The sequence below is a fragment of the Vipera ursinii genome (assembly GCF_947247035.1).
Source record: "Vipera ursinii genome assembly, chromosome: 2".
Lineage (NCBI taxonomy): Eukaryota > Metazoa > Chordata > Lepidosauria > Squamata > Viperidae > Vipera > Vipera ursinii.
In genome coordinates, this window is record NC_139513.1 from 56,460,979 (window position 1) to 56,485,037 (window position 24,059).

At 39.1% G+C, this 24,059-nt stretch overlaps 1 protein-coding gene across 16 annotated transcripts in view; it reads right to left on the reverse strand.

Moving 5' to 3' along the window:
* Positions 1-24,059, reverse strand: part of SLMAP (sarcolemma associated protein) — an 83,612-nt gene that overhangs the window by 50,260 nt on the left and 9,293 nt on the right. The gene's annotated exons all lie outside the window — the stretch shown is intronic.

A 24,059-nucleotide genomic window follows, 5' to 3' on the forward strand; every position in this document is an offset into this window, starting at 1 on the left:
TCCTTATAGGTTTAGTATTGCAGCTTTAAGGGCCTCCTCACATCACATAAGCAAGCATAGATATGTGCAGATGATAGCTCCACAACGAATGCCACTGAAACAAAACATCAGCTGCTTCGTTTTAACATCAGTTCTGTTGGAAATGTCATCCTCTATGTGCACACAATGTCCGACAACATGCAGGAGAAGTGCAGCCCCACCTCTGAGAGGATGATTCTCCAATACTTCAAGCAATGAAATGAGAGTTGTAAAATTCTTGCTTAATGAAACTTCCCTTTAATGATTCTCATAATTTTAATATTTAATATTTTGGACCCAATTTATTGTATTATAGAACTTCCATGTATGACAATGTAAAAATCTTTTAAAATGTAAATTTCAATTTAAAATTGTATGTGTTTTGTTTTCCAAGCATTAAAGTAGGCTAGCAAATGAAATTAGGCTCATCCTGTTTCATTCAGGTTCTCAGAACTATTTGCCCTTCCAATTTCAGAAATGTTACACCAACTTCATGATATATGCCATCAAATCTAAAAAAGAGCCATAAAGACTGGGTTCTAGAGACAGAAATAGTATTGCATGAATAACAGATTAACAGAAATAACAAAAAGCAACTTTTAATACATTTCTTTTGTTAGGTTCTTGATGCTCTTTGAGCTTTGTTAAATGTTTATGTGTTAAAAGTCTGAGGCATGTTCATCTCTAAATACTTAAACAAATACAAACACAAATTCAATTGGTAAGCAAAAAATATTTTAGATCAGACCCCAAAATTGTCTGGTAATTCCTAGAAATCTGGCATTCTAACAAATCAGCCCTATCTACATACCATTTAGTTTTAATTTGATGGAATAATAGAAAACACAGAAAATAGAAAACATCCAGTGTGGGCCAAATGTATAATAATTTCAGAAATACTGAGCACATTTATAGTTAATAAGTTGAGCGTATGAATTGTTAGGGTATAAGAAATGTTCTGTTAAAATTTTGTTTGGGCTGTAACATTCTGCTTATCCAGAAATAAATAATATTGGCATAAACATTTTAATTAATAAATAAAATATTTTATTTTTGTTAGCTTTAACTGAAGCCTGCATTAAAAACTAGTTTACTCAAATATTTCAGGGTATAATTGTTTTTATTACTTCTTTATTACCTAACACCTACTGTCTGTTATTTATGGAATTTAAACAAAGCTGAAATTTTCTAAATTGAATTTCATTACAATTAGTTGTAATTAGTGATTTCATCTTATTGTAGATCACAAAAAACTGTCAAGTAATAGCATCACCTAGTTTCTATAAGAGACCAACAGATTACATTCCAATAATAAAATTGTTAAAATACAATAATAATATAACAAAGTATTTTCATAAGACTTCTGTTTCAACTCTTTCTAGAGGCTCATATATTAAAAATGTACATACTCCTGGACTTCAAAAATCTAAACAACACAAGTTGGTCTCTGAATTTTGCCTGAATGCCATTGTAGTATACAGTAAAATGTTTGTTATGCATGACTTTTATTTTATTTTTTAACTATTATGGTGGTTTAGACCCAATCTCAGGCAAATGAACTGTTAATTAATTGAAACAGATATTGCTAGTGATAGAATGGCTTTTCTTAACTGTACTGCACAAAATATAGCACGAAAAACAGGAAGCTTTAAATATATATACCTCACATGGACTCAGAATTCAGAACTTTCAATGGATTTGACTCAATAAATGGTCAGAGAGATTTCATATCTATTGTCAAGATGTCTAGCAAACTGTACTCAACGAGTAGTCCTCAATGGCACTACATCCACATGGAGAGAAGTAAGCAGTGGGATACCACAAGGTTCCATCATAGGCCCAGCATTTTTCAATATCTTCATAAATGACTTAGATGAAGGAATTGAAGGGGAACTCATCAAATTTGCAGATGACACCAAACTGGCAGATGTAGCCAACACCCCAGAAGACAAACTCAGGATCCAAAAAAGATCTTGACAAACTTGAACAATGGGCCCTATCCAACAAAATGAGTTTCAGTGTGGAGAAAAGCAAAGTTTTACATTTAGGCAGAAAAAATCAAAGTTACAAGTACAGATTGGGTGAGACCTGGCTCAAAAACTGTAACTGTGAGAGGGACCTTGGAGTCCTAGTGGACAATCACTTGACTATGAGCAAGCAGTGTGCAGCAGCCGCCAAAAAAGCTAATATAATCCTGGGTTGTATAATCAGAGGCATAGAATCAAGATCATGTGAACTATTAGTACCGCTTTATAAAACCCTAGTACAGGGGTGTCACTCACAATGTCATGTGACGTGTCGCAACGTATTGTGACTTTTCTTCCATTGCCGGCAATGGAGTGGGCGCAGTTTCGGCATGACGCATCTGACCCATGGGCTGGCAGTTTGACACCCCTGCCCTAGCAAGACCACACCTGGAATACTGCAGCCAGTTCTGGTCACCATATCACAAAAAAGTTGTTGAGTATTTAGAGAAAATTTAGAGAAGAGCAACTAAGATGATTAAAGGCCTGGAGACATACAAAGAACCAGCTGCAAGACTTGGGTTTGAGTAGTCTAAAGAAAAGAAGAAATAGGGGAGACATGATAGCTGTATTCCAGTATTTGAGGGGTTGCCACCAAGAAAAAGGGGCCACATTATTCACCAAAGCACCAGAGGGCAGGAAAAGAAAAAATGGTTGGAAACTGATCAAAGAGAGAAGCAACCTGGAATTAAGGAGAAACATCCTGACAATGAGGACAGTTAACCAGTGGAACAGCTTGCCTCCAGAAATCGTGGGAACTCCATCACTGCAGACGTTTAAGAAGAGACTGGACAGTCACTTGTCTGAGATGGTATAGGTGCTCCTGCTTGAGCAGGAGGCTGGACTAGAAGACCTTCAAGGTCCCTTCCAGCTCTATTCTATTCTGATAGAATCTGGATTTGTAATAAATCTACTTTATTATAGGTTCTAGTGACTGGGTAAGTTATTAATTCTGCACTGTCTATGCTATTTTCAAATCAGTGCACATTGCATTGACCACTATGAACAAAGTCTCTGAATGGTGGAAAGATAATATTAACCCATGCCTAAATACTCATTGATTACAGGCTTCCAGATTTCAGTGTATTTGCCATCAATATAAGTATTTTGCGAATTGAGTGAGAGTATAAAGTATGTGTGACCTGGACTGGACTGATTATAAGTCTGATTATAACTTGCTATAAATGACACCGAATTTCCCTCGCTCCATTCTGTGGGAATCACCTGAACTGATTGCCAACTTAACCAGTAGAACAACCTGCCTCCAGAAGCTGTGAATGCTCCAACACTGGAAGTTTTTAAGATGAGACTGGACAGCCATTTGTCTGAAACGGTATAGGGTTGCCTGCCTGAGCAGGGGATTGGACTAGATGACCTCCAAGTTCCCTATCATCATCATCATCATCATCATCATCATCATCATCATATTATTATTATTATTATTATTATTATTATTATTATTATTATTATTATTATTATTATTATTACTATTATTATATTGTTGTTGTTGTTGTTTTGTTGTTGTTGTTATCTCTGTCCCCACAAAGTTACTTTTATTTTCTAATCTGTAATAAAATATTTTTCAAAAATAATTTTATTGCTATTTAAGAACACTGCACTTAATATTACTTAGCATATTATATGTATTTAACTAAATTGTTATTGTATAAAATGTTATGTAAAAGGAAAAAACCTAACCTATTATATAATAATGTCTTTAAGTTGGATTTTAGAAATATACTACATAACATTAAATTACCTAAAATGAAATCAGAAGAAAATGGTCCTGTGGAATACAGGATTCATAAAGTTTTAGTTATTTAGCTTTATTTATTAAAAGAATAAGAATTTTAAAAGAAAACTTTCTGTAAGTAAATCTGTATATATGTGTGTATCTAGCTAGCTAGTTATCTTACTGCAAGACTTGTCTCCATAGCTACAAATTACTACTTAGTACCTTTTCCTTCCTAAAATTTGTCACTCTTCTCCATAAGAATTGACAAGTATCACACCACATATTCACCACAATTACAATTTAGTTACCTTATATGTAGTTCTTTTTCAGTTTTCAGTTGACTATCTTCACTTCAAAATGCTCCTTTTTTCTTCATTAGCAAATTTAAAGACCATGAAACTTGTTTTCTTAAATAAAACAGGCATATATCCCACAGGAATGGTGATAACTGTCTATCTTTTAACTATCTGGATCCAATTTCTTTTCCATCTGTAGGGGCCATTAAAAATGCTTCCTCAATGGAGGGAAAGAGGCAATGTACACAGATTCTTTCCTGCTCTGTAGCAAACTTTTTGTTCTTGGGTGTGTGTGTGTAAGGAACTGTATGGAAAGGAATAATAATTATTTTTTTCTTTTCATCTACCACTAGTTAGATTTTCCAACTAGCTCAAAACAATTTGTATAGGAAGAACTTTATCCCTCTTGAGATGCTTACACTGAGCGTAAACAGAATTATTTAATAAGTGTAAACAAGTGTAAAAGTATAAACAATTACTATGTCAGGATTAAAAAAAACAGGATTCCTGTCACTAACAGAACATAGCTGTAGGAAAATGATAGAAGTCCTTCCAGGGCTTCTACCACAGACTAGAATTTTGATCAAGAGAGACCACACTAAATTTATCCTTAATATCCTTTCAAGTGAAAGCAAAAACAGCTGCAGGACTTGGTTTTGGCTAACCTAAAGAAAAGAAGAAACAGAGGCGACATGATAGTAGTGTTCCAGTAGTTGTGGGGTTGCCACCAAGAAAAAGGGTTGACGTTATTCACCAAAGCACCAGAGGGCAGGACAAGAAACAATGGTTGGAAATTGATCAAAGAGAGAAGCAAGCTGGAATTAAGGAGAAAATTCCTGACAGTGAAGACAATTAACCAGTGGAACAGCATGCCTCCAGAAATAGTGGGCGCTCCATCACTGGAGATTTTTAAGAAGAGGCTAGACCACGGGTCAGCAACCCACGACTGGAGCCGCATGTGGCTCTTTCAGCCTTCTACTGCAGCTCCCAGTCCTCCTCCGCCATTTGCAAAGAGAGAGACAGAGAGAGGTACTTGTGCTCCTCTCCCCCCCCCATTCTCTCTCTCTCTCTCTCTCTCTCTCACACACACACACACACACACACATCTTTTGGTCACCTAGCCAGCTGGCCTCATGCTGTTCTCCGACAAGCTGACTAGCTTATTGGGTGGGCTCCCTGCCCTTGCTGCGTCTCCACAGGAAGCAGCAGCGCTCTCTCTCGCTCTCGCTCTCTTCCCCCCCTCCCTCTCCCCCCCTCCCTCTCACACACACACAAACACACACTTTTACTTACTTAGTGGAGGAAGAGGACTGGCAAACCAAGGGCAGGGGAGAGCCAGCCCAATAAGATTGTGTGTCAGCTTGTCGGAGAACAGCGTGAGGCCAGCTGGCCAGGTGAGCAGAAGATCGGAGAGAGGGAGAGAGAGACAGGGAGAGAGGGAGAAAAAGAGAGAGGGAGAGGAGAAAGAGGGGGAGAGAGAGAAAGAGAGAGGGAGAAAAGAGATAAAGAGACAGAGGGAGAGAGGGAGAGAGAGGGAGAAGAGAGAGGGGGGAAAGGGAGGGAGAGGGAGAGGAAAGAGAGGAGAGAGGAAAGAGAGAAAGAGAGAGGGAGAGGAGAGAGAGAGAAGGAGAAGGAGAGGGAGAGAGAGAGAAAATATAAATATATGTTGTCCTTACTGGACTTTTAGTCAAGAACGTTTAATGAAATATTTTGATTTTTTTTTCATTAAGAGATGAGGTATGGGGACAATTATGCTGTATTTAAAGATGGTAGATAAGTTACTAAAATTGTTTTCACCTGTTGGGATGAAGGAGAAAGGTGGTTTTTTTTCTCCTTCTCCGGCATAAAAATTTGTTTTCTTTGTAGCAGTTCATTGATTTCATAAATGCAACACACTATAGTTTTTTTATACACAGCATAAAGGTAAAAAGGTTATATGCAGTGTTACCTTCATTTTAGATGTCAAAAGGGTTTCGTGACTCCCAATGTTTTCTTTCCTGTGAGAAACAGGTCCAAGTGGCTGTTTGAGTGTTTAAGGTTGCCGACCCCTGGGCTAGACAGTCACTTGTCTGAGATGGTCCAGGTCAGGGGTAGGCAACCTCGGCTCTTTTATGACTCATGGACTTCAACTCCCAGAATTCTGGGAGTTGAAGTCCACGAGTCATAAAAGAGCCAAGGTTGCCTCCCCCTGGTCTAGGTTCTCCTGCTTGAGCAGGCGGCTGAACTAGAAGGCCTCCAAGATCCTTCCAGCTCTATTCTATTCTATCATCCTATTCACAGCCAGTATTTCCATCTCCTTCCTGTAAGCTGTAATTTTTAAGTCCACCTTAAAATTCATTTCAATTGTCTTCAAAGGCGTTTGTTCATCTTCAGTAACAAATTTTAAAACACCAGTCAGCAGTTAAACAGTTCACACACACAGTTCAAAAGTTTCCTTTAAAGAAGCCATCATGTGCTTTACTAATTAACTTTCAAAGTCTTGTTATATGTTAAAATGTAAACAAAACACTTTTTTCACACATGAAATAACCTAGTTTCAAAACCTTTCTTTAAATCAGTTTCACAAAGCCTTAGCATTTAAATTATATAGAAACAACTTTAAAGTCTTGAAGTAATTTTTTTGCTGTTTATTGCCAATAGCTGCAAAAAAATGAAGATCTTGCAAAGCTGAAAAGGCATAGTTTCTCTTCTAGTAAACGGATTGAAAGCAAACTCACCTAGCTGCTTGTAGTTCCAAAGGTTTTTCCATTTTAAAGAAATGGTACAAAAATAATTCCTAAGCAATTAAAAAGATTGAGTCCATGAAGGCTGCATTTATGGCTCAGGAGGGAACCCATGACACCCAGTTGATCGCAAGTGAGTGCAAAAATTACAGTTTCTATAGCCTGCTCACAAAAATGAGGTGTCTGAAGCACATGAGAGTAACCCTGATTTATCTTTCTTTCAGCAATCTGGATCTCACATCCAGATAAAATGCTCCTGCAATCTGTGCAGAACAGAGAAACACTGATAGCAGTGTTCCAATATCTCAGGGGCTACCACAAAGAAGAGGGAGCCAAGCTATTCTCCAAAGCACCTGAAAGCAGGACAAGAAGCAATGGATGGAAACTAGTCAAGGAGAGAAGCAACCTAGAACTAAGGAGAAACTTCCTGACAGTTAGAACAATTAACCAGTGGAACAGCCTGCCTCCAGAAGTGGTGAATGCTCCAACACTGGAAGTTTTTAAGAAGAGACTGGACAGCCATTTGTCCGAAATGGTATAGGGTTTCCTGCCTTAGCAGGGGGTTAGACTAGATGACCTCCAAGGTCCCTTCCAACTTCTTCTTCTTCTTCTTCTTCTTCTTCTTCTTCTTCTTCTTATTATTATTATTATTATTATTATTATTATTATTATTATTATATTATTATTATTATTATTAATATTATTATTATTATTTATAAAACACGGGTAGAAGCTGGCCTCACCTCAATGAAAGTCCATCTGGGTTTAAATTTCTTAGATTATATGAAAAGAAGAAATTTAGTTTGTCCTGAATGATAAGCCTGTTTTAGTTTACATTTTAAACTTATTTAGTAGTACAGCCGTATTTTACCAAATGTCTTAAGTTTTAATAAACGTTATTCTAATATTACAAATAAAAATGTTTATAGATATAGATAAGTGTTCATTTTTAAGATTTATCTTTACCTTACCATACTGGTTCAGAGTTTATTCTACTTCTAAACTGATCTATTTAAAAATATTCCACATAACTCATTTCTTTTACCATCAGCAAGTCAAACCAACAAACCTTAAAAAGTAATACTATGTTTACATGAAGATAGGGAAAAATAGCTACTATAGCAGGCATCAAAACCTGACGGTCAACTATTACTTAGCTTCCCATCATTCATTCTAGATTCTACAAGGTTCTCTCTTAGCTTAACTTTAATATTTTTCTAGACTGAAAGATAAATCGCAAAGACTGGGCTTTATTCAATTTAATTTTACCTATCCAAAATTATATAGCCACTCAACCAACTCTGGGTGGATAATATAAAATTAGCTTAGTGTCTCCTTTGTTTTGATTTACTAAGAAATCTTGCATGCTAGAAGCAAGCTTATTTTTTTAAATGTTAGATTTTGTTTCTTTACAGCATTGCAAGCTTTTTGTTAATCAGTATAAGTGACCTTTTTAAATTATTTTAAAAAGATTTTAAAAATCAGATGTAAAACCATAGTGGAAACCAAGTATGTGTGTACATAACTGTCCATAAGCAATACATATTAAACCCCTGCTATGTTTATTAGCTTCAAATATATTATAGTATGTCCTATATATTAAGATTTTAAAAGAGATTAACTGTTTTATGCAATCATTTTCCATCCTGATTTTGCAACTTGAGCATTCCACCAGGAATATGAGTAATTAATTGGAAACAGAGGCAACTAAAGAAGGGTGCGGCCTTTCCAATTATGCAGTTCTTAGAGCAAAAACACAACTTAGAATATCTTGAAAATATGTGTTTAACTGAAAAATCTCCCTTATAACCAAAACAAAAATAGCTTAGAAAACAAGATGTTTCTCCTTTATTACAAATAATTCTTAAAGAGAAGAACTATAATAACTTGACATATTTTTGCTATGCCATAAGGAAAAAAATCCCTAAAAAACTGGGTACTATGTTCATGGGCAATATTTTATAAGAACTTTATAAATAGTTTTGTGGAATAACTATTTCCCCCATTTTATGCTGGGGAAAACAAATATATCTATTACCTATTTTCAGCACAAAGAGTAAAAAAATGTTATATAAAACTGGTCATATGATTCAGAAAAAGCAATTATGTATTAACATTTAAATATTTATATAAAACTTAGGAGACTGCCTAATATTTTAGAAGAAAAGATGGGAGAACTATAAAATCCTGCAGGTCGGGTAATCAGTGAAATGAACAAATTAAACAAAAGATAGCTGTGTGATGCAGCTGATAATAAGGCATAAGTAGAAATATAAGAATGGAAAGTAATTCTCTACTTTGCTTGAACAGGCCCCACTTGGTATACCATTCCCAATTCTGGGCACTGCTATTTAAAAAGGATGTTAACAAACTGCATTTACAGCTGTTTACAGCATCCTGGGGACGCGGTGGCTCAGTGGGTTAGGACGCTGAGCTTGTCGATCAGATGGTCGGCATTTGGTGGGTCGAATCCTGAGTGCTGCGTAGCAGAGTGAGTGCCTGTTACTCGTCCCAGCTTCTGCCAACCTAGCAGTTTGAAAGCACGTAAAAATGCAAGTAGAAAAATAGGCGTTCCGTGCGCCTTTGGCGTCTAGTCATGCCGGCCACATGACCACGGAGACATGCTCGGACAAGCGCTGGCTCTTCAGCTTTGAAACGGAGATGAGCACCGGCCCCTAGAGTTGGAAACGACTAGCACGCATGTGTGGGGGAACCTTTACCTTTACAGCATCCTGAGATCACGTGACCACGCTTTACGACGTTTGCTGGAAACCTGCATTTATTTCCAGTTTCTGGCAAACTCCCCCCCCCCAAAAAAAACATAGCCACTACTTCAAAACTGGTTGTAAAATCAGGTGCAATCACACAGTGACCTGCTTAATCACCAGCGTGACTTACAACTTTAGCCTCAATTATGATAGTAGGTTAACGACTAACTGTAAAAAAAGGAATATTCATAAAAATATCATAGTCAACAAAAAGACCTATTTAAAAAAGGAAAAAAACCAAACCTACATGGGTAGTATGGATCAGTGAGGGCAAGAGCTGCAACAGATAAGGATTCTCAAAAAATGACATTGTTAATCAATGGGAGCAAAAAGTGTTTTTTGATTGTTTTTCACACTTACGACTATTGCAGCACCCCTATAGTCAGGTGATCAAAATTCAGATGCTTGGCAACTGGCTCATACTGTATTTATGATGGTTGCAATGTCTCAGGATCATGTCATCACCTTTTGTGACCTTCTGACAAGCAAGGTTAATGGGGAAGCCAGATTCACTTAACAACTACAGCAATTCACCTAACAATTGTGGCAATTGTAAAATGGGCAAAAGTCACTTAACTGCCTTGCTTAACAAAGGAAATTTCGGGCTCAATTATGGTCCTAAGCCAAGGACTACCTGTACAGTAATCCAATAAATAGATGATCAAGATGTGACTGTGTGAAAGGCCTTCAGAATCAGGAGCAATTGGGGTACTAGATGAATTTGTACAAAGGCCCCCTTAACCATAGTTGCCACTTGCTCTTTTGAGCTGGAGCTGTGAGTACAAGAAGTCCCTAAGATTACATACCAGTCTCGAATGGGGAAGCATGACCCATTAAACACCAATGATGGACTATCCCCAGAACGGGATGGTCCAAATAAGCTCAGGCATTCAGTCTTGTCAGGATTGCGCCTATTTCTGCTTCTCCCAATTCAGACCAGCACAGCATCCAGACTTTGACAACATATTGATGTTAAATGGTCCCAAATCAATAATTGACCTCACCCAACAGTTTCACGTAGATGTTAAACAAAAAGGGAATGACAACCAAGTGTGAATGTCTCTCTGCCGATCCACACCAAATGAAACCAGCCACTATCAGTCCTTCAGGGTAGACCAAGATAGGAAACCCCCCACCCTTCATGTTTGTGTGACGTACATGCAAATTGTCTGGGAAGTTTACTCACTCTTGCCCATACTCAGGCCCTTTCTTCCTTTTATCTGATTGTTACCTTGGTACTGGCTCTTCCTCCTTCACTCAAGGCCATTCCCTCTTCCCTTTATGGCCACAGGGAAAAGAGAAAAACTACTGCAAAATAAATATTTAAGGTTCTTTCCATCTCTAATTTTCTAATTAAAAAATACTGAATTTTAAAGACTTGGTTTATCACTAGATACATTAGTATCACAATGGGTAATTTTTTTACCATCTGGAAGTGGGCAGGCAATAGAATCTGTTTTCAGAAGGAAACATTACTTAATTTGGGGAGCTTGGCAACTAACACATATTTATGACTATAGGATATTAGTCCAATAACCACTGGAGGTGGCTACTGCACTTACAGCCGATCCCATCCCCACTGCACACCCTGATCCCTCCCCAACCATCTTTTAATTCATATTGCTGTACTTTCGTTATTTAATTTTACTGTTTCATTGTTTTACTAATGTATTTACACTTTTTATAAATTTACATTCTACTGTTGTAAGCTGCCAAAGTAACCCCATGCCAGGCTAAATTTAATAATAAATAAATAAAAATACATTAAAACACAAGCAACACCACCACTAACAGCCAGACTGTTGTGGTGGCTCAGAAAGTGGGTTGAGGACCCTAAAAATTACATTGTCAACATATTGATAAAACCACAGCCATGCTAGAGCTCCATCAACATACCATCCCAAGTGACTGGGGGTCAAGATCTTCACAGGCCTTCTGAAAACATAACAGTATCGGGGTCGACTGTATCTTGGAGGGGATACTTGCTCTACAATACAGAAGCCATGATAGGGAAGAAATGCTTCTTGAGACCCACGAGATGCTGCTGCTTCACAAGTGGGAACTAAAGCACACCCACTCTGTCAAATCTAGAAGGATGTACTAAAACCACTGTGGATAAACAGTCCACAGGTAATCTGCCCTATATAGGGTTTTAGAGATCAACAAACATCTTGAATTGTACACAGAAGCCCCCTGAAAACCAGTTCTGCTCATATAGCAATAGTGTCATATAAGCATATTGTGGTATATCAAACCACAATACACCACTGTTTTAGACCAGTTTACACTTTCAAACACTCATCAAGGACATTCCCATGTTATGCATGTTACAACAATTTAATCAAGAGATGACTACAATGCAGGTGACTATGAGATGTACATCACAAATAAGGAATGAATATAAATGGTGTTCAAGATGTAACCATACAAATTAGCTTAATACACTTTGTGCTATGCAAACTGAATAAACAAATTTTGCAAAAACCTTCCTGGTCACAGATACCATCTTCTCCTTGAGCAGAAGCCAGAAATCCTATAGAACCCTCAAACTGTGCATCAATTCTGCCTCAGGAAATATGTTAGCCCCCCAGATTTTCATAAGTTAGTGATGAAGTCTAAGGACGTTGTTGACAATGCTCTAGGGCGGCACAGGTTATATAGCAGCAGAAGTCCGGCTGGGTGAGGATTTGATGATAGATTAGACATGATGTAGTGGTTAAGGCTAGAAAAACAGAGACTGAGTTCTGGTATCATAGCCAGCTAGGTAACCTTTGGCCAGTCACTTTCTCAACCCAAGAAAGGAGGCAGACAATGCATTTCTGAAAATTCATGCCAAAAAAACTCCAAGAGTTGTCCAGTTTCTGAGTTTCAGATATGATTGAATGGGACAACTAAAAAGGAAAACTACATTTTCATACTATTAAGTGCACACTTAACGAGTATGTTAATCAGAATGTCATGGGAAAAAATTTTCAGATGTTCTGCTGAAACAAAGAAACATTACATTATGGCCACAATTGGGAGCAGAATTTTGGTTGCTAAGCAATGGGGTCGTAAAATGAAATGTCCTGTGACCACATTGCTTAATGACTGCAATAGTGGCACTTCTGGGGGGGCTTTGTTTAACTGTGAATCATGGCTTGTCAAGCAGAGGAAGTCCAAGGCAACAAGGTGGGGTGCATTGTGGGAAGAGCTCTGGGAGACCTGGGGTATGACATGCATAAATTGGGGGATGCTACAGTACAGCACAAAGGCACAGCTGCCCCTGGAAGCCAGCTCAGCTCCCCTACCCAGCCCACCAGTGCTTATGCCTGCAAGGTGCTGCAACTCTCTCCCACCAGCATAACTCTGACCCAACCGGTCTTTGCCATGTTCACCACTCTGCTTGGCAACACTCATTGGCAGCAGTGCCACAGCTGGTAGAGGCCTGGGGCCTTGAGTAGAGGCCTGGGGCCTTGAGCGGTCTCAGTCAGCTGTCACTGACTTAGCCCCTGCTTTAGCCCCACTTTGGTACCACTTTGGGCCAGTCACTTTCCTTAGGACCACCCACTGGCTTGTTGATGTGGGTAAACAGAAAATAGAAACATTAGGTATATATGTCACTTGAATTTTAGGTGGGCTAAAAAAAAAATCAGGTAATAAACTATTTGAAAAATCAAGTTCCTTACAGATTGATGGTTTTACAATCTGTTCTAAAATCTTCCCCAATATAAATGTTAGACTGATTGATCTATAATCTCTGACTATTGTTTCCCCTTTTAAAGAAAGTAGTTTTGTCCTCTTCCAGTCATAGAGCTCTTCAGCTAGTAGAAATTTTAGCATATTCACAGCAAAACAAGTATTCCTTTTCTTTTATCTCAAACCACAATCCTTCCCCTTGCTCTTTAAAATGACAGAACACATAAAACTTAACAAAACCATATGCATTGCCTGTAAGGATTTGGCATTAACTGTAAGCTTGTTTCACTGAACAGCAGCTGCACTGATTTTTCTCATCTTTAATATTAATTTTATATTCCACTTTTTGCTTTGCTTTTGAAAATTTAAATATAGATTATAAGCATTTTGATTAGATGTTTGTCTACTTGTAGGCAATTATATATTTTAAAGAGACAAGATTGTTCAAATCTTAAGCAAAAACCTTTATATAATTTAAACATGTGAATTCACAGAATAAAACTATATGGAAATCTTGGTGCTCTCTGGCCTTGTTTGCAGGCATTTCATTACTGAGCTAAACGACTCATGATGGTGGTAACTGCAATCAAGCAAACTATCAAGCACAGAGAACCAAGAATTCTACAATTCAACCCCAAGTTAGAGATATTCTTTTCTATTGGAACTATATACTAAAATACAGAGTGAGCGCCTGTTACGTGTCCCAGCTTCTGCCAACCTAGCAGTTCGAAAGCACATAAAAATGCAAGTAGAAAAATAGGGACCACTCCGGTGGAAAGGTAACAGCATTCCGTGTGCCTTTGGCATCTAGTCATGCCGACCACATGACCACAGAGACGTCCTTGGACAAGCACTGGCTCTTCGGCTTTGAAACGGAGATGAGCACCGGCCCCTAGTGTATTATATGTATAAACATCTTTAATATGTAAGTTAACAGGTCAGACGATGAGGTAAAACGATTGACAGAAGAACACGCGGGAACTTTGACAGCTGTCAAAGTTCCCCGCAAGGCGCAGGCGCGACCACTGACAGCTCGCGGCTGTCAAAACACCGAGCCATGCGGAAGCCAGAGCTGTCAAACACAGACGACGCGGATTGGTCAGGAGAGACGCGGCGCCAAAACGAACAAACCTGATTGGCCCTCACTGACAGCCGCCGGCTATAAAAAGCCGGCAAGTTATTCTGTTCTTGTCTTGCTCTTAATAAATCTTTAAGTTAACTAGCCTGTCGTCCCGAGTGGTCCTTCGGCTACTTCACCTAGAGTCGGAAACGACTAGCACGCATGTGCGGGGGAACCTTTACCTTTATGCTAAAATATATAGAAATATTCTCCTTCCCCCTTGCCATCTCAAATGTATCTAACAAATTCATTTCCTAACACTATACATATTGTCAATTTTTGAATGTTTCATGGGAGATAAGACAGCATTCTCTGTTTGTGGAGGAAGAAATAGCTATGGGTTGGTCCAGAAGGTCTATGATGCCTCTCCTCAAAAACATTTGATGGCATATCTTTATGCCCATTCCTCCAACCCACACTCTTTAAATGACTTTAGCCTTATCAGGTTTTTGCAGAAACCCATGCTTTTTGATAAAATGAAAGCAACTGCATATAAAATCATTATCTAATATGTCCTTTTGCCCTAATGACTTGTTCCAAAAGACATCATTACTTGCAATTTATTTCCTTGTTACTAGTCTCGTCCATCATGATTTTTGTCTTGGGGAGGGGGCTGCCACACACATATACATAGACAAAAATGATCCAGAATATGCTACATAACCTGCCTTCGCTGTAATTAAAGTTTCATTCAGTTAAGTAGAGTTATTTTATATGCAAAGCATGAAAGTCTAAATAAATACAGAAACCTTTCCATTTATCATGTCACCAGCTCAGTGAAGCAACCAAAATCTAAATTGGTCAATCTAACATTCAGGAAGTAAACACAGATTAATTATTAGGTTACAGAAAACGTATGGTCCAGGGCTTCATGAAACCTCCAACTTATTTTTTCGATTCACATACAGCAAGAGAGCAATAACTGTAAAAGCAGCTTACTAGTCTATCATTAGGCCAACATTTTTTCTTTTAGTGTATGGCAATTAGGCTGACAAAAAAGCACGGCAAGGATCTCAAACTTGCAACCCTAGATGGGGCAAATCAAGGTAAGCATTTCCTACCACCACTGCAATAGCTCTTCCTGTTATAGATTTAGAATAGGAAATATATCATTCAGACAACAGAGGCTAGCCTCACACTGAAATGTCCAAGCCTGTCAACTTGCTACTCACACATGTAGTTGCACAAGAAACAGCTAAGGGGGTTGGAACAGGTCCCAGTCCTATCTGGAGGGATGGCAATGACTCTGGCTGAAGCTGTGAGATGGTCATACTCCTTTGCCCCCTAAAGGTTTTCACAGCAGAGTAACAGTAAAATTAGTAATCCTAGCACAGGAAAACAAATTGGCGGTGGTTGCAGCAAGAGACGTGAATTCATCTATCTCCACACAAGAGCCTGTCCAACACATCCCCAGTCCAATGTCTATTAGAAAGCCTAAATCATCACTGTGCAACTATCAATGTTATCGAACATTCTTGGCCATTCTATCACACCAATCCCTTCATATTTTATTGAATAGCCCAACTTCTAAAGGCACAAAATCTGCCCGTATTATCCCCTCTGCTAGCTTTTGCTGATATTAGCACTGCTATTCTGAAAGCACAACATACTATTAATAAACATCACCATTGAAAAAATAAACAGAATAGTGCATTTGCACAAACTCCAGACCATTCTTTTTTATCCTCATTAGTAAGTCAGAAATTTAATTTCTGCCATTTAAGCTATTTGTTACATAATGGATTGCTATAAATGGATTAGGATTAGAGATTAAAAGTGTCAATAGCTTGGGAAAAGAGCCTTGGTGGAGCAGTGGGCTAACGCCTCCTTAAGTAACACCAGCTGCCTGCAATTAGTGCAGGTTCGCATCCCACCAGGCTCAAGGTTGACTCAGCCTTCCATCCTTCTGAGGTAGGTAAAATGAGGACCCAGATTGTTGGGGGCAATTAAGCTGACTTTGTAATAATGCCGCTTGGGGGGGGGGTGTGAAAGCCCTAATAAGCAGGCATATACATAGAATGAAGGCTACTGCTAAGCTTGTAAGCAGCCCTGAGTCTTCGGAGAAGGGCGGGATATAAATGCAATAAAAATAAAATAAATAAATAAAAAAAAGGAGGAGGCGGAGGAGAAAAATTATTATGGAAGAAAAAAGTGGGGAGAATTATTTTTTTTTACAGAAATAGAAAGTGAATTCATGCCTTATTTATCATAAATGGTTCCTGTTCCCAAAGAATACAGGAAAGCCTTGACGTATGACTGTAATAGAGCCTGGCAATTATAATAAGTCATGACAGTCATAAAGTGGATCATCATGTGACTGTCCAACTTTATGACGTTTTTTTACTATGGTTGTTAAGCAAGCACCACAGTTAAAGCAAGCAGCACAGTCGTTAAGCAAATCCATTGTTCACCATGGCCCAATTTTTGCCAGAAACCAGAACTAAACACCGTTTTCCCAGCAAAAGTATCGTAAATCACAATTACAAAGGCCTGCAGGACATGACCAAACAACTGTAAAGGCTGGCCAGTTGCGGAGCATGTAAAATGTAGCCATGTGACCAGGGGGACCACAGGAACTTTGGAACTGGGTTGTAAGTAGCTTTTGGGAGGCCCATCATAACTTGTACTATATTTGCTAGCACTACTATATGAATCACCATTACTTATTTGACTTCTATAACTGCCTATCTCAACAAGTGACTCAGGATAGTGTACGTTAGAAGACATGAAACATTTTTAAAAATTAAAACAATTAAAAATAAATATGTATGGCACTAAGCTGTTACTATGGGTATTAATACAACCAGGAAACGGGGCCTTTAACACACTCAGGCTCCAGGCCCAGGCACACCACCAAATTTCCAAGGTCTTACAAAAGGCCACCAGGGTTGGGGTCACCCTGATATCTGAAGAGAGAATATTCCAAAGGGCAGGGGCTATGGCAGGCAAGGCACATCTCCTGGTTGCCCAGCTGACATCCCTTGCAGCATGCCAAATCTTCCTGACGGAATAGGACATAGGACCGGGAGAAAGAACTGGGAGAAGACTTTTACATAACAATATCTAGCCATGAAAAGCTTTAAAGGTGATAACCAGCACCCTGAATTGCACCTGGAAACCAACTAGCAACCCATGCAGCTCACAGAGCAGTGGTCTAATATGTGTTAAATACATGACACCCTTTACTACCCAAGCAGCGGCATTCTGCAACAGCTTCTGAATACTCTTAAAGGACAGCCCGATGTAGAGTGTGCTGCAGTAATCCAGACAAGAGGTCATGACGGTATGAGTTACTGTGAACAGTACAAAAATTAAAGAGGAAAAAGTTTTACAACAGCATTGGGAAATGATATTTTGAAAAATATTAAAGCCTAGAGAAGATTCAGCAAGAGCAGGGTTTGTGGTTAATAAAAAATTCATTTTACAGAATCCCTAGTCATACAATAATGTCTTACAAAATCAATTTGTAATTTTTATATCCTCTTACGAAGTTTAGAAGGAATAACCTTGTTCTCCAGGACAGCTGCAGATAAAAAAAAATACCTATGATGTGAATAACCCGCCAGCATTCACAATACTAGTCTCCCTGCTAATCTAGAAAATGTTTGAGACTGAATATATATCTACTCTTAGGCATGGCATGTACCATGTATAAACAAGAGACTTCATTAATTGCTCCCCTTCTTAGGTAAGAGAAAAAGTTTCGATCTTTGAAAAGGCAGAACTCTGGAGATTTAAAACAAGTTTTTCTCCCTGAGTTCAGAAAGCAGGAAGAATGCACCTTCTCTCCAGTGGATTGATAAATGATTGGAGGAGTTATCCCAAATACACAGGGTAAGTCTAGGGACAAAGGGCTACATAATTCAGCTTAACTGAATTAAGAAACAGATAGCTGCTCTAGTTAAACACTGCATTCATTCTAATTTCTTTCGCTTGTGAGGGTTAGAGAGTGTTAATCATTCTCCTACTGCTATTTCCCTGGGCAAGTAGAACCCTCTGTTCAATTTCAGACTATTTTCCAAAAGATTTGTCTTCTTTATTAACTTATTGTGAACTGAAAATCTAGCTTTCTAATTATAGTGGACCACGACTACCTTGTGTGCCAATATATTAATGGCCTGTCCACTCACTGTTCAGGCCTGGCTGCACAAGGAGGAACGAGGGAGGTTGGAGCTCTGGCTGTAGTAGTGCCTAAGTGCAGAGCTGCACCTCTCTGAAGTCATAGCAAGGAGACGGAAGCAGCAGTGACAGGCAGCGGCTCCTCAGATGGTCTTGTTATTTAATTCTCCAAAGGAGGGAGGGAGAGGGAAGCAAGGGAGAAAGGGAGGGGGGAGGGGAAGAGGGGGGAGGGGAAGAGAGACAGACAGATTTCTACAATTTTGTCTCCAGAAAAAATTGCCAAGTTACATACACACACGCATACACCTAAGTTTTCTCATTTTTCAGAAATTAACAAATGAATATTGATATCATGGTTGACATGAATAATTGCAAGCAACACTAAGGATGCAGTCATCTCAGGATTAAAACCAAATATTGTTCTAGTTAATTAAAAATGCTGCCAGCTAAATTGCCAAAATGAAATGACTTTCTTTTACAGAAAATGTGACTTTATTTATTAAATGTATGATTAATGGACAGTACCTGATATTCATTTTCCTCCTTTTTGACTCAGTAAGGATTTTTGTATCGACATATAAAAAGGCTTCAATGTTATTATCTTTATGCTAATGAACCAGTTCTCAAGCATCATGCGTGATGTTTTGAGTTTTAAATCCTTAGGTTAAAACATTATTTTTGAACTTGCATCACTTGTTTAACTATGATTCAGAATCAAGGTCTTTGTGAGGACATGATGATGATGATGATGATGATGATGATATTTCCTCAAGAGAGATCTAACACAGAGTTATTTTCTGATAGTGAGAACAATTAATCAATGGAATAGCTTGTGTCCCAGAATTGTTGGTGCTCTATCACTGAAAGTTTTCGAAAATAGACTGGACAACTATTTGACCAGGATGGTATAAGGTCTCCTGCCTTGAGCAGGGGGTTGGACTAGAAGACCTCTGAGGTCCCTTACAGTCCTATGATTGTATGTTGTTTGTTCAGCTTCAAGTGACTAACAGATAGGTTTTTCTCTGTGACTCACTTAGCCAACATTAAAACAAAGAGTCAGGCATTTACTTATCTCCAGAGGTGTCAGATGCAAAGGATCAGGGCCATATGTTAAGTTGTAGTACATAAAAGGCATTCAACCTAGTCAACTAATGGTCAGCAGTAAATTGGCACAAGATAAAGATCACAAAATTTTGGGGGGGAATGGATTTTGATCATTTATAGCAGGGGTGTCAAACTGCCGGCCCACGGGCCGGAACGTCACGGAGAAACCGCACCCATCCCATTTTCGGCAATGGGAAAAAGTTCCGAGACGTCACGAGTTTGACATGCCTGGTTTATAGCATCTGTAAAGATGACATAAGCGACGCGGTGGCTCAGTGGGTTAGGAGGCTGAGCTTGTTGATCAGAAGGTCGGCAGTTTGGCGGGTCGAATCCCGAGTGCCGCGTAACAGAGTGAGCGCCTGTTACTCGTCCCAGCTTCTGCCCACCTAGCAGTTCGAAAGCATGTAAAAATGCAAGTAGAAAAATAGGGACCACTACGGTGGGAAGGTAACAGCGCTCCGTGCGCCTTTGGCGTCTAGTCATGTAGGCCACATGACCACGGAGACGTCTTCAGACAAGCGCTGGCTCTTTGGCTTTGTAACGGAGATGAGCACCGGCCCCTAGAGTTGGAAACGACTAGCACGCAAGTGCGGGGGAACCTTTACCTTTAAAGATGACATATTTAACTCTGCTGTTAGCCTGCTCTTCTCCTACAAGAGACACACATTTCTTGAACCTCATCCTGAATCTATCCCAAATTGCTGTATGTTTGCGATCCTAAATGAAAACTGTACTTCTTTTTGGATTGAGGTACTTTGAACAATTTTCAAATTTAAATTTTTATATTCAATATGGGCAGATCCTTAATTAGACAATTCCAATGTTCATTTGAAAATCATTCTTCAGAACAGGCAAATCTTGGTTGCACCTCTCCCAGACCCATGCACGTTTGTATGTGTGTGCACATGCGGGGGGGGGTGTCTCCTTGCAGCCCCACACTGTGACATTGGGGAGGAAAAGAACGGGAAAGGTGAGAGAAGCTGTGATGGAAGCTTCTTGCAGCCTTCCACGAAGCTTGGGGCGGGAGCTGAGGGGAGCAGGGCGCAATGCGATCGGCAGCACATTGAGAAAAAGAAACAAGTACTCCAAAAAACAGCTTTCATTAGTTTGCAGGGAAGGAAGGAAGGAAGGAAGGAAGGAAGGAAGGAAGGAAGGAAGGGTTATAATGAGAGGGAAATCCTGCCTTAGCACATGGCCATGACCAGCCCTGCTGCCCTTTTGCTATCCCCTTGTCCCCTCCACCTGACTCTCCTGGTGGTCTCCCATCCTATCGTTGACGATGTTTTGGTTACAAAGCCAGGTCTCCACACATGGGAGTGGGCCTCCCTCTGACCCACATATTTTGCCCTCTCACACAGACCATGAGCAACCTGGCCAAGGAGAGCAAGCCAAGCAGCAGCAGCCTCGAGGAGAAGGTAAGCACAGCCGGGCCCCCTCTTGGGGAAGGCTGGGCTGAGCTGGGTACTTTCCCTCCACTGCCCAGGGCTCTGGGCAGCCTGCACCGCTGGGGGTCCTCTACATGGCCTGAGAGCAAAGGAACCACTACCGAAGAAATTAAAACCAGTAATTTTTTCCTTTTTTTCAGTTTGTAACATTTTATTAGATGATGGAATAAAATACAAAAGCAAATAGTAGGACACAGTGGGGAGGAAGAAGGGGGAAAGTAGTGAGGGGGAGAAGGGAAAAAGGCAATGACTTCCGACTTCCTCTATTGCAGCAGAAGGAAGCATTAACATCGAACCTCAACTTTTTACTTTTCCATAATAGTATAGACTAGCCATTTGTTATATAACAACAAATGAATCTAATCAGTAAAACCCAAAATCCCACCCCCTTTTTTCAGTCATCAAGTTTTTGACATCTTGCTAAGCACTGGTGGTACTCAAATACTGTCATGTCCTAAAAGTGGTACAGTTTGTGAAAAGGTTGAAAAGCCCTACTCTATATCTAACATTAGCCAACATGTCAGTCGGAATAAAAAGGTATTTGTTTCCCTTACTTTGTAATAAAATAAAAATACTAACCGTGTACAAAACATTTCAAGAGTCTGAGTTCGGAACAGGCTGTTCCAACCACACTGAAGTTAATCCAGTGGTACTCCAACATTGACATACTATTTCCATCATATAAGGCAGTTTTATCAATCTGACTGATATAATCATACATATCTTTCTTCTCTCCTGTGAATGCTTGTAGTAAAATTTGTAGTAAACTTCTATTGTTAATTATTATTGTCAGTTAATTTTCCCATTTAAATTTAATATGACCACAACATCTTGGGTTCCCTCAATATATTCCAATATGTTTACAGACATAAACAGGAATATTTGACAACAATTTAATTACAGATGTATTTTGTTGCTTGCTGAGCTACTGTACTAGGAATGGTAGGAACAATGCTCTGAGAGATGCTCTTAGAACTTGACTGCTTGCATTGCAATTAGCACTGACAGCTTCCATAATAATCCCTTCCTGTTGCATGAGATTAGGATGGATTAGTACGTGTGGATCCTGTGCTTCATTTTTCTGTAACTTCCTGTTTGAACTGAGCACAGAATCGTTAGGTTATGTAAAATGTTGGATGAAATATTTTGTGATAATATTTTTTGTGTTGTTAGTATTACTAATCAATAGTGATAACATCAATAATGTTATGTATGAATGAGAATTAAAAAAGTAATACTGAATATTGATAATATTCAATATTATTACTTTCTGTAATTCTCATTTCTACAAAACTATGTTTTAAATGAACAATGAGGTAAGGGCATAATTAGATTTTTTTATGTAAATTATACCATACAATATGAAAAGAAACAAGAGAATTAAATTTAAATTGCCTCTTATATAAACTGCTTTGAACAATTTGTGGAAAAATGGTATATAAATAAAGATATTACTAAAGTGACTATTATTATGAAAAAATGACCAATCTCAGAAACAATAAATTATGTATCCCTGAAACATTATCTTTACTCCACATAGCTATCACAGAACTCATTTTAATTCTTTTTCCCTAACATAACCAATTCCTGGTTCCACAACACAATATGCATTTACATTCTATTTCTGCATTGGAAGGTCTCATTGGATGGTCTCAAACAATGCTATAAAACTCAACATCATGCTTGATCATGCTGTAGTATGAAACTAAAACAGTCTCTTCACAGCTTCTAGCATAAACTAGCAAAAGGCAGCCCATAGAATACTATGTAGAGAAAATTTCATACCTATCGGTTCATAAGATATTTTTTCTTCTAGTACTAAATGGCGCAGCAGAGCTTGTACACCCAGGGAAGGCCAGAGCACACACACTGCACATACAGCACCACAATTGGCCGGGGGACAAGGGGCTATAGATTAATGATAATAAAACTTGAGAGAAATGAGGTTATTTGGGTATCCGCTACAACTAGCCAATATCTTTTAAACTATTTTTAATGATATTTTCATACTAATTTTTATGGCTTTGGGGCCTAAGCATTATCAGTTTTACCTGTCCACCACTGTCACAAGAACCTTTTAGCCTTGACCAGTTATTTGAGATTATCCACTTTAGTACCACTTTATAAAACCCTAGTAAGACCACACCTGGAATACTGCAACCAATTTTGGTCACTACAAAAAAGATGTTGAGACCTTGGAAAAAGTTCAGAGAAGAGCAACTAAGATGATCTGAGCCTGGAGACTAAAACATGAAGAACGGCTGCAGGACTTGGGTTTGGCTAGTCTAAAGAAAAGAAGAAATAGGGGTGACATGATAGTAGTATTCCAGTATTTGAGGAGCTGCCACACAGAAGAGGGGATCAAGTTATTCACCAAAGCACCACAGGACAGGACAAGAAACAATGGTTGGAAACTGATCAAGGAGAGAAGCAACCTGGAATTAAGGAGAAACTTTCTGACAGTGAGGACAATTAACCAGTGGAACAGCTTGCCTCCAGAACTTGTGGGCGCTCCATCACTGGAGGTTTTTAAGAAGAGACTGGACAGCCACTTGTCTGAGATGGTATAGGTTCTCCTGTCTGAGCGGCGGAGGGGGGGGCTGGACTAAAACAGGGCTTTTCAACCTTTTCAGAGATTGTACCACTTTTAGGATATGGTAATATTCGATTACCACCGGTCAGTCGCCTAGCAGGTGGATGTGGCCTACTCGATGCCACTACCTGGACACAGATGACTCGAGACAGCTGGGTCGGAACGGAACAAGTTGCACCAGAAAACTCAATGTGGGGAGAACTCGGTGCCCCACAAACTCCTCGCCTCCCCAAACTGCTAGCAGCCAAGCATATGTGGGTGCACACATATGCACACACACCACATTCCAGGTTTGGGGACTTTAATCCAGAGAGGAAGGAGAGGGCCTTCTCCCCAAGTGTAGGCATGATTGGCAATTTGCTAGCTCAGATGTGGATACAAGTCTCCAAGCTTCAAGTGTGTGTGTGTGTGTGTGTGTGTGTGTGTGTGTGTGTGT